This window comes from Pagrus pagrus, assembly GCF_965226575.1.
Source record: "Pagrus pagrus genome assembly, chromosome: 7".
NCBI lineage: Eukaryota > Metazoa > Chordata > Actinopteri > Spariformes > Sparidae > Pagrus > Pagrus pagrus.
In genome coordinates this window covers 2,206,985-2,219,260 of record NC_140191.1, presented here as the reverse complement: position 1 = coordinate 2,219,260, position 12,276 = coordinate 2,206,985, and the positions used below count along the sequence as shown (strand labels likewise).

The 12,276-nt window shown below is 44.7% G+C and overlaps 1 protein-coding gene across 16 annotated transcripts in view; it reads right to left on the bottom strand.

Annotated features, from left to right (window-relative positions):
* The window catches only part of mef2d (myocyte enhancer factor 2d), a 110,042-nt gene that overhangs the window by 74,174 nt on the left and 23,592 nt on the right, over positions 1-12,276 (bottom strand). Inside the window, exon 1 of one of the 16 annotated variants that reach the window (XM_084358505.1) lies at positions 10,534-10,555. The exons of 14 other annotated variants lie outside the window; for them this stretch is intronic. The gene's annotated coding sequence lies outside the window, so the exon portion shown is untranslated. Of the gene's footprint in view, positions 1-8,444; positions 8,646-10,533; positions 10,556-12,276 lie in introns of those variants that run through there. One more of the 16 variants, XM_084358504.1, reaches the window with a different exon arrangement.

Sequence of the window (12,276 nt, the reverse complement as noted above, 5' to 3'; positions counted from 1 at the left end):
TTAAAAACGTTGCTGAGAGTCATAACACGATGTATCGTCCGTCCACCACCGACAGAAACTTCATGATGCATTCAAGTGCACCTCCTGTAGAAATCTATACTTGAATGAGAACAAAGGTTGTTTCAAAACAGAAAAATACGTCTACGCACATCTATTTCATTTGTCAGCTGCGTAGGAGAGGGATGAGTAGACCTAAAGTTGTATGAAACTCTCGCACGCTAACTTGCAAAAATATTTAATACTTATTTTGCAGCATTTCCACAGTAAACCTTCATCAGGCCTGATGTGTGCAGGAGTTTGCTGGCAACCTTTGGTCCACAAAGTTTGGTTGCACAAACTTTTTTGTTTTTCTGACATCGGCCTACATCTGTCAGTAATTTTCTTGTTTCTTAACCAATACTTTTAATAATAAAATGCAGAAATCATAACAAATCATAACCACAATCCACAAATTATTTAATTACAGTCTTCATGTCAACATTAATATTTCTAGCTAGGCTCCAGTTTAGAGGACTCCTTGTACAATTTACAACATTAGTTCTCTCAGGATTTCGAATCTGGAAATCTGGTGATACGCAGCTCTGTTTGTTTATTAAGGAAAAACTTATTTTGTCCCCCATCTTGAGCCCAGTTTGGCACCATTAACAGCAGCAGAATTAACTATTAGCACTTCCTGTTTGCGATAAACACATAGATGTACAAACTATTACCCCTTTTTTACTCTGACACCGACGACAACCTAAAAACGGATTGTTTCGAAGGCCAGTTCTGTGGTTATAAAAAGACAACTCTTTTCCATGATTCCTCAGCAGATTCATGGACGTGGGTGTTCAGATGTGCCTGAGTTATGACCACGAGCAGCAGTGTGCTCGCTCTCTCTCTCTCTCTCTCTCTCTCTCTCTCTCTCTTGGGAGTAGCACTTCACAGTTTGAAAATCCTCTGGTTCTGGGACAGGAAGTCAGTCATCGGGCTAAAAAATCATCTCCAGTCATTTCAGAGCAGCGTTATCAGTGTGCCAACACGATAAGTCTCTAATACAACATTGAGGCATCAATATATTGGTCAGGCCTCAGCGTGTGTTATCTGTTTATGCGCTTGCTTGCACATGTGTGTGTGTGTGTGTGTGTGTGTGTGTGTGTCGTCTTGCATGTCCATCCTTTACTGCCCTGGTGTGTTAAGTGGCAGCAGGGCAGCCTGGAGCAGAGAGATAACACTCAGCAGTAGGGGGCTGCTAGTCGAGGGGTGGGGGTGGTGAAGATGATTCTCAGCTGCTGGAGCTCTGCCAGAGGACTGCTGAGAAATCCATCACTTTTCCCACTCAAGACCCAACATCTGCCGAGGCTGACCACAGCAGCTCCACTGCAGACCCCCCACCGCAGCGTCCACACCGAGCCACGCTGTGATTACTGCCTGGTTTAACGGATGGAGCGTGGGGGTAAATGCTGCAGATGTCGTGGGAACTGTGAAGATTGATGTAAAGAGTTCACTGATATATATTTAAGTCAAACTGAGGCCAACAACTTGTAAATCATACCCTCCGTGAACGTGTCGGTCAAAGGGAATAACTGAAGCAATAAACTGTTATTTGCAAAGAAACAACCCTGTAAGTGTTGTTGATAATGTCAGACTCGGACACTTGATACTGACCCTGAAGCACAAAAGTACAAAATTACCACTCAAGCTGCTTTTAAGTGAAAAAGAAATCCTCCAGAAATCCGTCCTGTGAATCACAGAGCCATTGTTTACTGATGCTGTGTGGCAGTTGGCATTTTCGGGGGGCATCTGGATCTTTGCCAGCACTGAAAATGACCAAAAAGTGAGTATATATCTATTTTTTTCAAGCCTCTGCCAATAAATGCTCACATATCTGGATTCATGTACAACTCTATGCTTACTATACTATACTTAAAATGTACATCAAGTCATCATCGTCCACAAAACATTTCTGGAGCTTCACAGCAAAACAGAGTTTGTGCTAAACAACTGAAGCAGCTGGAGACTTGATTTAAAATGTAAAAGCCAACTGAAGAAAAACACAAAATGGCTCCGTACAGCTCGTCCAAAGTTATTTACACCCTATTTTTGAGCTGAACTCTTCGCTGTAGCTGCTAAACTGGGCAAAGGTGTCCAATTAACAGCAGAGGCTGTATGTCATGATGTCTTTACAAATCAAGTTAACTGTTGATGAAATGTATAAAAAATAAAATATCCCTTCGAAGGTCATTTCTGGATCTGCAGAGGACGTCAGGGCTTCAGGTTTCAGGACAATCTGCCTTCATGTAGCTGCTGGAGTCGTGACCTCTGCAGCGAGGCTATCAAAATGACTGATCTGTCCCTCAGTTTGAAGTCCGGGCGGATCAATATTTCACCAATATTCATTCATCACTCAATGTTCACTGAGACCGGACTGACGTGATGGGCGAAACACGAGATGACAAATGATGCCATCAGATGTTCCACACAGCTGGGAACCACGTGAAATCAAATCAGAAGGTGTTTGTGTTCGAGTCACGAGCCGAGACATTGATCATCTTATAGATCCTCGTTAGGGAACTGATATCTGACTGTTACAGCAGAGCTCAGACAAGAAGTTGACTGATAAAAAATACATTTTCAAGCAAAATGGCAAAAACGTACTCATCACTGGGCAACATTTTTAAAAGCCTTTTTACATTTTGTTGCCGATTAATGGAGACAAAGCGTATCAAAGTACTTGTTTGTTGCATTTGCTCCATGAATGTGCCACAGATAATAAGCAGAAACGTGTCGTTAAGTCTGCAACTTGTTTATTTTCGTTATTATTATTCGTTTGGTCGATAAAATGTCAAAAAAATGGTGAAAAACATCACTCATTGTTTCCCAAACTCCAAAATAAATTCCTCAAATTCCCTCTTTTTTATCCACAACCCAAAGATATTCAGTTTACTGTCACTGAGGAGGACAAAAACCAGAAAATATTCACATTTAAGAAGCTGCAATCAGAGAAATATGACCTTTTTTTCCTGATAGATCACTCAGACCGAACGATCGATTATCAAAACAGATGGAGATGAATTTAATAAGTGACGACTAATTGATTAATCCATTAACTTCTGCAGCTCGAGTCTGATTAATCTTTCACAGTAGACTTTTCATGTCCAAACATGTAACAATGTTACCTGGTATTCAGCAGAGTTTTTTTGAAGCTGGTAGAGTTTTGTTGTGTTTGGTTGCCTCGACACTAAAACCCCAATTCACAAAAGACACTTTATAAAGAAGATGCTTATTAGTTTAATACTCTACAAATAAAAGATTTATCAATAAATCGCGGAAGCTCTCAGGATCAAAACGAGAAAACATGTCGAGGGATGTAGAGTTTGAAATATGTTGGCGTTTCACCAGACTGGGAGGGCGGAGCAGAACGAAGTCTGCCGGGTTGCAGTAAGTCGGATCAAGTGACAAAAGACAAAGTATTTCACACTATGATGATTTTCCAGAGTTGTGAAATCCTCAAAACTGCTGTGTTTCATTTAGGCGTCTGTTAACCCTTCAAATGAATCTGTCACTGAACCGGGAGTTTCAGGATCATCGTCTGACAACATTTTTCGATTTCGAAGCCTCTGCTGCTTCCATTTCAACCCTTCTTATTCGTTCTCATCTGAGCCCCCCTGACTTCATGAAAGTGCAACACGAAATAGCTGGAGTGCCCCTTTAAGCTTCAAATATCTGCACGTATGAGTCACTGTCATCGTGAAGGCATTAATGCCAAGGTTCATACGCAGCTCAACAGCATCAAGATACTCTGTAAGCATGAATCAGGTCGGGGTGAAGGGGGCGGGACTCGATACTCATTGGGGCGCAGGCAGAACCGCTGATGGGGTCGAGGTTGGACTGTTGGGGGGGGGGGGGGGGGGGGGGGGGGGGGGGGGTTTGGTTGCTGGCGTCTAACTGGGCCACTGAATTCCCTCATCTGACCCAGCAGGGTTCGGTTTGCGGCCCAACCTTGAGGGTGTTCTGCCAGCACCAGCTGTGTGATATTTACAGCCTGTTGCTGCATGTTCCCGGGCAACCATTGGACACGGCTCCCGCCACACTCAGGCTTCAGTCACCCAGCGTGCAATCGCCGATATATCAACAAAACCCGATGGAGGGTTCTGTGACAGGAGCCTCCGCAGGTGGAGTGAAGGAGGGGGGGGGAGGCATTGTGACAAATAGTGGAGGAGATGGAGGAGGGAGGGGAGCTGCTGGCCTTCTATCTGAAGCCCGGCTTGTGACTGTGATTGTGCCTGTGAGTGCACGCTGCCAACCCTGGCAGTAGGAATATGATCTCCCCTCCCCTCCCCCCCCCCCCTCCTCCTCTTAACCAATCATGGGTGAGTCTTTGGAGAGGTGGGGGAGAGAGATGCAGTGCAAGGGCAGCACTTCTGAGGTGGTGGTGGTGGTGGTGGTGGTTTGGGGGGGATGGGATGGGATGGGAGGGGCAGCGAAGAGATCTGTGCCTCTCGGCTCGTGAATCACGCCCACGTTGCCGGGGCCGCTGTCAATACCGCAGTCTACCCCGAGCACGTACACACACACACACACACTCTAAAAACACATACATAAAAACAAACAACCACACACACACACACACAATCACAAAGAAAAACACACACCCACGCGTTTAACACAGGGCGCCCTAACTGTCACTGATCTACTGTGTGTGCGCTCATCGCCTCTGGCGTGAATACAGCAAAAAATACCCTGATAATACCCATAATACAGCCACGCACGTGCACACACAGACACACAAAGATGCCTTTTGTCCAGCAGCTCAGAGAGCATGTGGAGCAGAGAGGACATGTTGGCAGGTCACACGGGACTTTGACTGTGGTGAGTTGTTGATTCGGAGGCCGTCACTGCGACACCAGCGTGTGGACTATGCGGTTTGACCTGTCAGGTTGCATCACTGCCAAGAAGGTAAACACAGTTAACAAAACTCAGGAGGCACGCCCATCCCCCGAGAGGTGTGAGGCGACTGAACCATACAGTGGAACAATGACAGGCAGAGACCTTACAGTTAGTAGTTTTTACGAGTTATTGTTGGCGAAGCAGCGCCAGGAGTTCAGGAAGTGATTTAAAACTGGGGCAACCCTGCTTTAAAAACAATTAAAAAACTAGCCTCACGGTGCTGTTGTAGAGGAAGTATCGGATGGGCTCATTAGGGCTGTAACCTAATCAATTAATCAACGGGAGAAGTTTTTGATTCATCATTAGAGCGTACGAGTTGATGTCTTCCGACCGGCCATTAGTTTCCATTCATTTCATCACAGCTGCCTTCAGAGAAGAGCTGTAACTGCTGATTATGAGACATTATAGATGAATCTGTCGCTCACAGTTTTGATTAATCAGATGTTTTGTTAGTGAAATTTGATAAAACAGCAAAAGATCTCAGAGTTTAAGATGACATCTTTAAAATTAGAGCCACAATGATGAAGTGGTTGATCAATAAAAATGATTTGAGGTGATAAAGTAATTTCTAAAGCCAAAAATGTCAAAGTCAAAGAGTGTTTAGGTTTTGGACTGTTGGTTGGACAAAAGAAGCAGTTTGAGACGTCACTCTGGGCTCTGGGAAATAGAAGTTTTTGATTTTATAGACTAAACGATCAATTTATCAATTAATTAATCGCTAAAGAACATAAACGGTCCAAAGATATTCGATTTACAATAATATGAAACAGGAGAAAGCAGCAAATCCTCACATTTAAACGGTGCTGGGACCAATGAATATTTCATAATCTCACTTTAAATTGTTAATGTCAGACTTTCTGTTGATCAAGCCAAAGATCTCACACTGGACCAGAGGTAAAAGAGAAAACAGACAAAATGCTGCTGATGATCGAGTATCTGATTCTGATCCATTGGACCCAAACAGTCGACGCGCAGCGACGACACGGCTGTCGGTCCTCGGGGTGGTCTTGTGTTTTGACAGACCGTCCTGTAAAAAGGCCACAGGTTCAATCCCAGCAACAGCTGCCTGTCCTGCCTCAGTGTCGAGCTGCGACTACTGACTGAGATCGTTTTCTGATTAATTAAATGAATTTTAATGAGATTTAGTCTAATGAACTCGTTTAGTCCGAGTACTTCTCATAACTTCAACGTCAGTCTACCAGTCTACTGCTGAAACTTCACGTTACAACGAACAATGAAGCGTTCTGCACCAGTTTAACCAACTTATACTGTAAAGCAAACACACCAATCAGTGTCAGCTTCTCAAATATGATGATCCGCTGCTCTTCTCAGTTGAATATCTGTGGCTTTGGGAGTCGTTGATCGAACAAAACATCACATCTGAAGATGTTCCCTCAGGCTCTGGGAACTATTTTCTGACATTTTAAAGACTTAACGAACATAACTGACCAATAAATGAATAATGAAAACACTTGTACTTGCAGAAGGGACGGCTCTACCTCTGTGTCATCGGTTTGCTCCAAGTAACAGCGTTATCTGATCTCACAATGACAATCATTCTTATAAATGATCTGAAGACAAACAACAGCCTATCTGTTCGATCAGGGCGAACACACACACACACACACACATATTTCTGGAACACACCTCTTGAGCAGCGAGCTTTCTAAGACATGTTTACAGGTTTCCTCCTCCGTCACAGGTTTTCCCATCGTCTTAAATTGTCTTTGGCGCAAACAACAAAAGGTTTGTGACAGAGAAAAATGCCCTCTAGACAAAACACTGATGACATCAACGTGACACTGGAGGACAGAGGGCGTCGCACGAGTGTTTTGCCATCACCAGTCGAACACGTTTCTCGTCAACAGAGGCCTCAGACGAGAGCGAGTCGGGTGAGACTCCGACAACCGACCCGACACTTAAATATAACCGTTTATCACAAGTACTATCAGGTTTATTTTCATGAATGCAGGTGAGTGGGAGGAAGGAATGCTGTTGTTTTTGGGCACCATAATACCTGCTGTCTATTTTAAGCGCTCAACACAAACTGTTTTGTGAGATTTATCCATCATTAGCTATAAAATGTGGGCACTCGCAACTATGCTGAAGGCACTTAATAATAATAAACACTCAGCAGAGAGTCTGGCACACACACACACACACACACACACACACACACACACACACACACACACACACACCGCTGCCGCTGTGAACTGCAATCCTTTCAACAGATTAACTCTCCCTGAAGAAAACAGGTCTTTCGCAGGGACACAGAATAAACCGACTCTGTCATGATTGTTTATACGTGCGGTCATTTAGAGGCAGCTCAGAGAGGCATCTTTCAATCTGGCCACAGGAGATGGAGCCAGGGGCAGCTTTGTTGTCAAGATACCCTTCAAAACAAGTGTCGAGCAGCTGCTCGGATCCCCCCCCCCCCCCCCCCCCCGGCGAGTCCGCGCACTCTCGTTTCAAACGAGGCGGGCAACAAGGCGACTCAATAAAACTCGCACAAACAAGGCGCGAATAAGCGATATTATAAACACGCTGAGTGATTAACTCGCCTCAGGAAAAAGCTCAAAATTCAGAGCAGCCAACTTCCCGTTGATCTCACATGTGCAGTTTGTGAGACGGATCCCTCTCAGTTCTTCTGAGGGTTGTTGTAGAGGATGTAGAAGCAGACGCACCGTTTTTTACATAAGAAAATAAAGATAAGGCTGCTTTCTCCTGAGCTCTGAAACAATACCTCCAGGCTACTGAGCACAGATAAACAACTTCCTGATATTTACTGTCTGTCTCTTCCACTTAAGGCCATGTCAGTCAGTCAGTCAGTCAGTCAAACAAGGTCATATCAAGCACTGATGCATACCTCCAAAGCATTATAACTTGTGAGTAATTTCAAAATCCACAACATGGTTGAAACAGGTGTAAAGAGCACGAGGATCATGGAGCTCACTCGACACTTAAGCCTTCAATTCAGGCAGAGAAAGAGAACAGGTGTGATGTTACGAGCTGCGTGACAACACAAGCTATCCACCATAAATCTTCACAACAGACCCCCACCCTCCGCTCTCGATCCCCCTCTCAGCAGATCTCGGCGGCTGATGATGGACAACAGGCCAACACAGTGAAGTCACCTCGCTATCTACCTCGGAGGCGCCACCAGCGGTGCACCCCCCCACCACCGCCGCCACCACCACCACCGATTGTTGGCTTCCTGGGACTGATTAGAGAAATCAGAACATTTTTTTGAGACCGACTCTCAGCGAGCGCTCTCTCGGCTCAGATCAAGCGTGTCAAAGATGAAAAAAAAAAATGTTAGTTTCAGCCAGAGGAGAAGTAATGTGAACACTTAAAAACAGCCATCAAAAATGACATTTTCTCTCAAAGTAATTATGGTTTTTAAGCGAAGCGGCGTTCATGTCAATTCAAACCAATTACATGGAAAAGAAACACACACACACACACACACACACACACCGAGAGCCGCAGCGTCTCGAATTTGTCGTTCTTACCGTCAAAGATTAAAGATGCCAAGAGGCGGTGTTGGAAGTGCTCTGACATAAACAGAGAAGAAAAAGACACGTCTCAATTTTTTCTGGATTGAGGCCAGTTCATTTGAAAAAGAGCTCCCGAGTACGAGACGAGATAGTCCAAGTCAAAGATCTGAGAGGGGAAACAGTCCTGAAGACAAACTCAGAGCAGCACATGTGCCATCGACTGCTGCTCAAGTGACAACTGCTGGTGGACCGCCTCACTCTGGACGCCCCAAATTACCCTTCTCACCGGACACCACCAGCACCACCACCCCTCCTCCCCTGTTGCTGCTTCTCGTCACCCCCCCCCCCACCACCACCACCAACACCAACACCTCACAGTACACTCAGCTCCCTGCCCAGAAACCCCTCCCAGGTCACCCTTTGCCCTAATATGCCTTCAGCAACTGCCACCAATTCATCAGTGTCTGTGATGGCAACTGAGGCGCTTCATGTTCAAACTGTTTTTGTACCATTTAAAACAACTAATGAAGGGTTTTCTCTGCTGGCTGTTGATTATTGATTATCTGCTCCAGCTTTTGTAGTTTCTTGAAGACACAGGTGACAATAATGACCTAAAAATGAGGTAAAGTTTCAATTTTAATATTGAAAAACATCAAAAATATGCCGGGTCGGGAGCCCAACGTCCACCTGAGCCGAATGAATGTAAATGGTGGTTGTGATGGTTGTAGTTGGTCCCCAGTGGACCTCTACAGAAAGTTTTATCATTAAACTTTCTGGATGTTGATTTTTTATTATCTGCTGCAGCTTCTCCAACGTTTTGAAGACATAGATGGTAAAAATGATGTGAGGGTCAATAAATGTGCACCTTAGCCTTCCACAAACCAAAGTAACACACTGTCATGTATCACTCCAGGGCCGTAACTAACAATTACTGCCATTATAGATTAAACTATGTGTATTTTCTTCAGTTAATCAATTATTCATATAGTACATGTTTCTATAAAATGTGTTCAAATGGTCAGAAACGTCCATAATGAGTCCCCAGAACACAAGTTGATGCCTTTTAATTACTTTTTCTTATCTGAGCAGAATACAAATATTTAGATTTAGAAAATATTTTAATGATTCAAACTGATCTTCATGGAAAAATCCAGTGTAAATTCATAAAATCCAGAGGTCAAGTGCACCTGAATGCACCACGTAAATGCAGAACGGCCACAGAGGTCGTTTAAAACACTAACGTGTCCTTTGTTAAATATAAAGGTCTACATCGGTCATTCATTTTGTCCTCTTTCACTACATTTATTAGAATAACATTAACAAAAATCACAATAATATCCTTTTCGTTTCTCCACAGGCAGATTTAAACCACACATCTCTGAAGCCATTTAATTAAATTCCTAAAGTTATAGAGGAGTCAGTGCTCTCAGAATCTCTTTCATATCCAATAAATATTGAATAAAGTTGGAATCAATCAACTTAAATCGGTGGCGTTACCCAGCTCTAATGGGTCGGATTAAAACACAAACGTTTGAAGACATCACAACGAGCAATGAGACGTTGTGATGATCATTTTTTATGACTGATTACTCGTATAAGATTGTCGACAGAATGATTCATAATTACAATAATCGTTAGTTGGAGCTTTACACAGTTTCAGGTGTGCACTTTTAGGTTTATTCACACAGTGAGGAGGTGAAATCAGCGGCTGCCTGGTCGGAAACAAACTCCTGAAAGAGTGAAACTACATTTAAGATGGACAAGAAAAAATGTGGTGTGTACACGATGAGCAGCTCAAGCCTGCACAAAACATATGTGTGTGTTTGTGTGTGTTTGTGTGTGTGTGTGAGGGAGTAACTAGCTGCCTAGCTGAGTGTGTCAGATCCTCGCTGCACACCAATCTGTCCCTCGTGCACATGTGTGTGTACATCCTCCATTTGGATCATGAGCTGCTGGCAGTGGGACGGCAGCTGTCTACATACCTTTTGTTCCATTGGACCCTTCGAGGCCCCCCCACCCCCGAAATTTATACACACACACACACACACAGCACCACACACACACTATACACTCGCATGCTCAGCTGTCGGAGAGTTCAACACACCGGTAATGTCTCGTGCCACACAGACCAAACTCTCTGTACTCGATTCTTAAAATGACTCCTCTGCTGTCAAACTCCGCCGGCTGCAGCGCCACATCTTCACTCCCTGTTAGCTCTGATGAAGGCCGCCGCTGACGGCTGTGATCTGACGCCGCGTCCAAAGCCGTTGGAAATCAAATCCTCACATATCCGAACTTGGTGAGATACAGTAAGATGACCGCGGGGAGAGGACTGTAAAAGGAGAGATTCGCTGTCTGTGAACGTTTGCGACAGTGGCTCCGCTTCCCAAGGAACGAACCTCAGCCTCTGCCCTTTCCTGACCTTGAAATCTCCGAGGGGGCCCGGAGGGTGTGGGAAATGGGAGGCCAGGAGTCTGCTAAACAGTTGTGTCATTGAGTTTCCACACAACACAGCTAATGTATGTATGGACGCAGGCACGTCTGTGCCCAGAGCCCAACGGGTTAAACAAGGGGCAGAAAATTCCAAGGGCTCGTTGGGTCTCGAAGCAGCAACTTATATGGATAAATCTGAGAGGAAAGGCCGGAAAACATGAACTCCCTCTTCTATCAGGAGCAGGAAATCTGCCAATGGATGGGAAAAATATACACCACCACTAAAACACAACAATCCAAATGTCACAGCGTTGAGGACACAATTACTTCCACAACAAACACAAGCGCTCGGCCTTATCTCGCTGCCCCTTTTCCAGGTTTTTCCCCTGGTTGCCATCCACATTTGTCGTCCATGTGCACGGCTGCCTGGGGGCCCTCCGTGTTGAACACAGGGTGTTGGCCTGAAGCCTAAAAAGGGGATCTATGAGCCTACCTCCGCTCTTCCTGAGACAAACGCCAGCGTTGGCCAAGACTGTGTGGTGCTGGTTACATGTGGTGGGGGATCGGGCACGGAGGAGAGGTGGGGGAGGCACAAACACGGAGAGAAAGGATATCTATTCTCTCTCCTTTAACAGAGCGGTGAGAGGAAGCAGCTTCTTTGCCCAGAGGCTAAGTGTATTTATGTTGAAAGGAAACACGAAGCGTATAAGCTACTGCTCCGGCGATGATAAACCTCCATCCATGTAGCTGCAAATACTTAGAAACAGTTGTAGAAAAGGCGAAAAAGACGTGTTTTTGTAGCTTTTGTTGCGTGTGAAAGGTGTGTTACCTGAGTGATGCGCCGTCACAAAGGAAAACTCGAGAGGTTTTGCCGAAGACAAGCTTATTTGGTACTTTGTCTCTGTACCAAATGACTAATAGGTTTGTGAATAAACATGATATGCTTTCAAGGGTTTGACAGTGAATAACCTGATTATGCAAATCTGCCTCCCTCCTGAGGATGGGGTAAATTAAAAAAATGACAAAGCTTTTCTCTGGTGTGGCTCTGCTGTGAGCTTCTTCTCTTGTGTGTGACCTACATTATTGAGGAATTCTCCACATTTTTGTCACACTCTTGACAAATCTCGCAGCATAATACAGCTCACAAGATGAACATTTTCAAGACAAAACTCATCACATCCAGATCAAACCTGAGCCCTGAAACAAGCGTCGTTTAAACCCGCCCGAGCGGCTCGTTAATCAACAACGTTCACAGCATAAAATACGACACCACAATGCTGGAACAGCGATACACCGAAGGTTTTATCTGCACGGCATGTGAAGACGTCTGTTGATCTCAAAGCATTGAGAGGGTTTTCAGTCCTCGGTGATGACGGCTGCCCCAAAGTGTTCCTCAGTGGAACAAACCCATGTC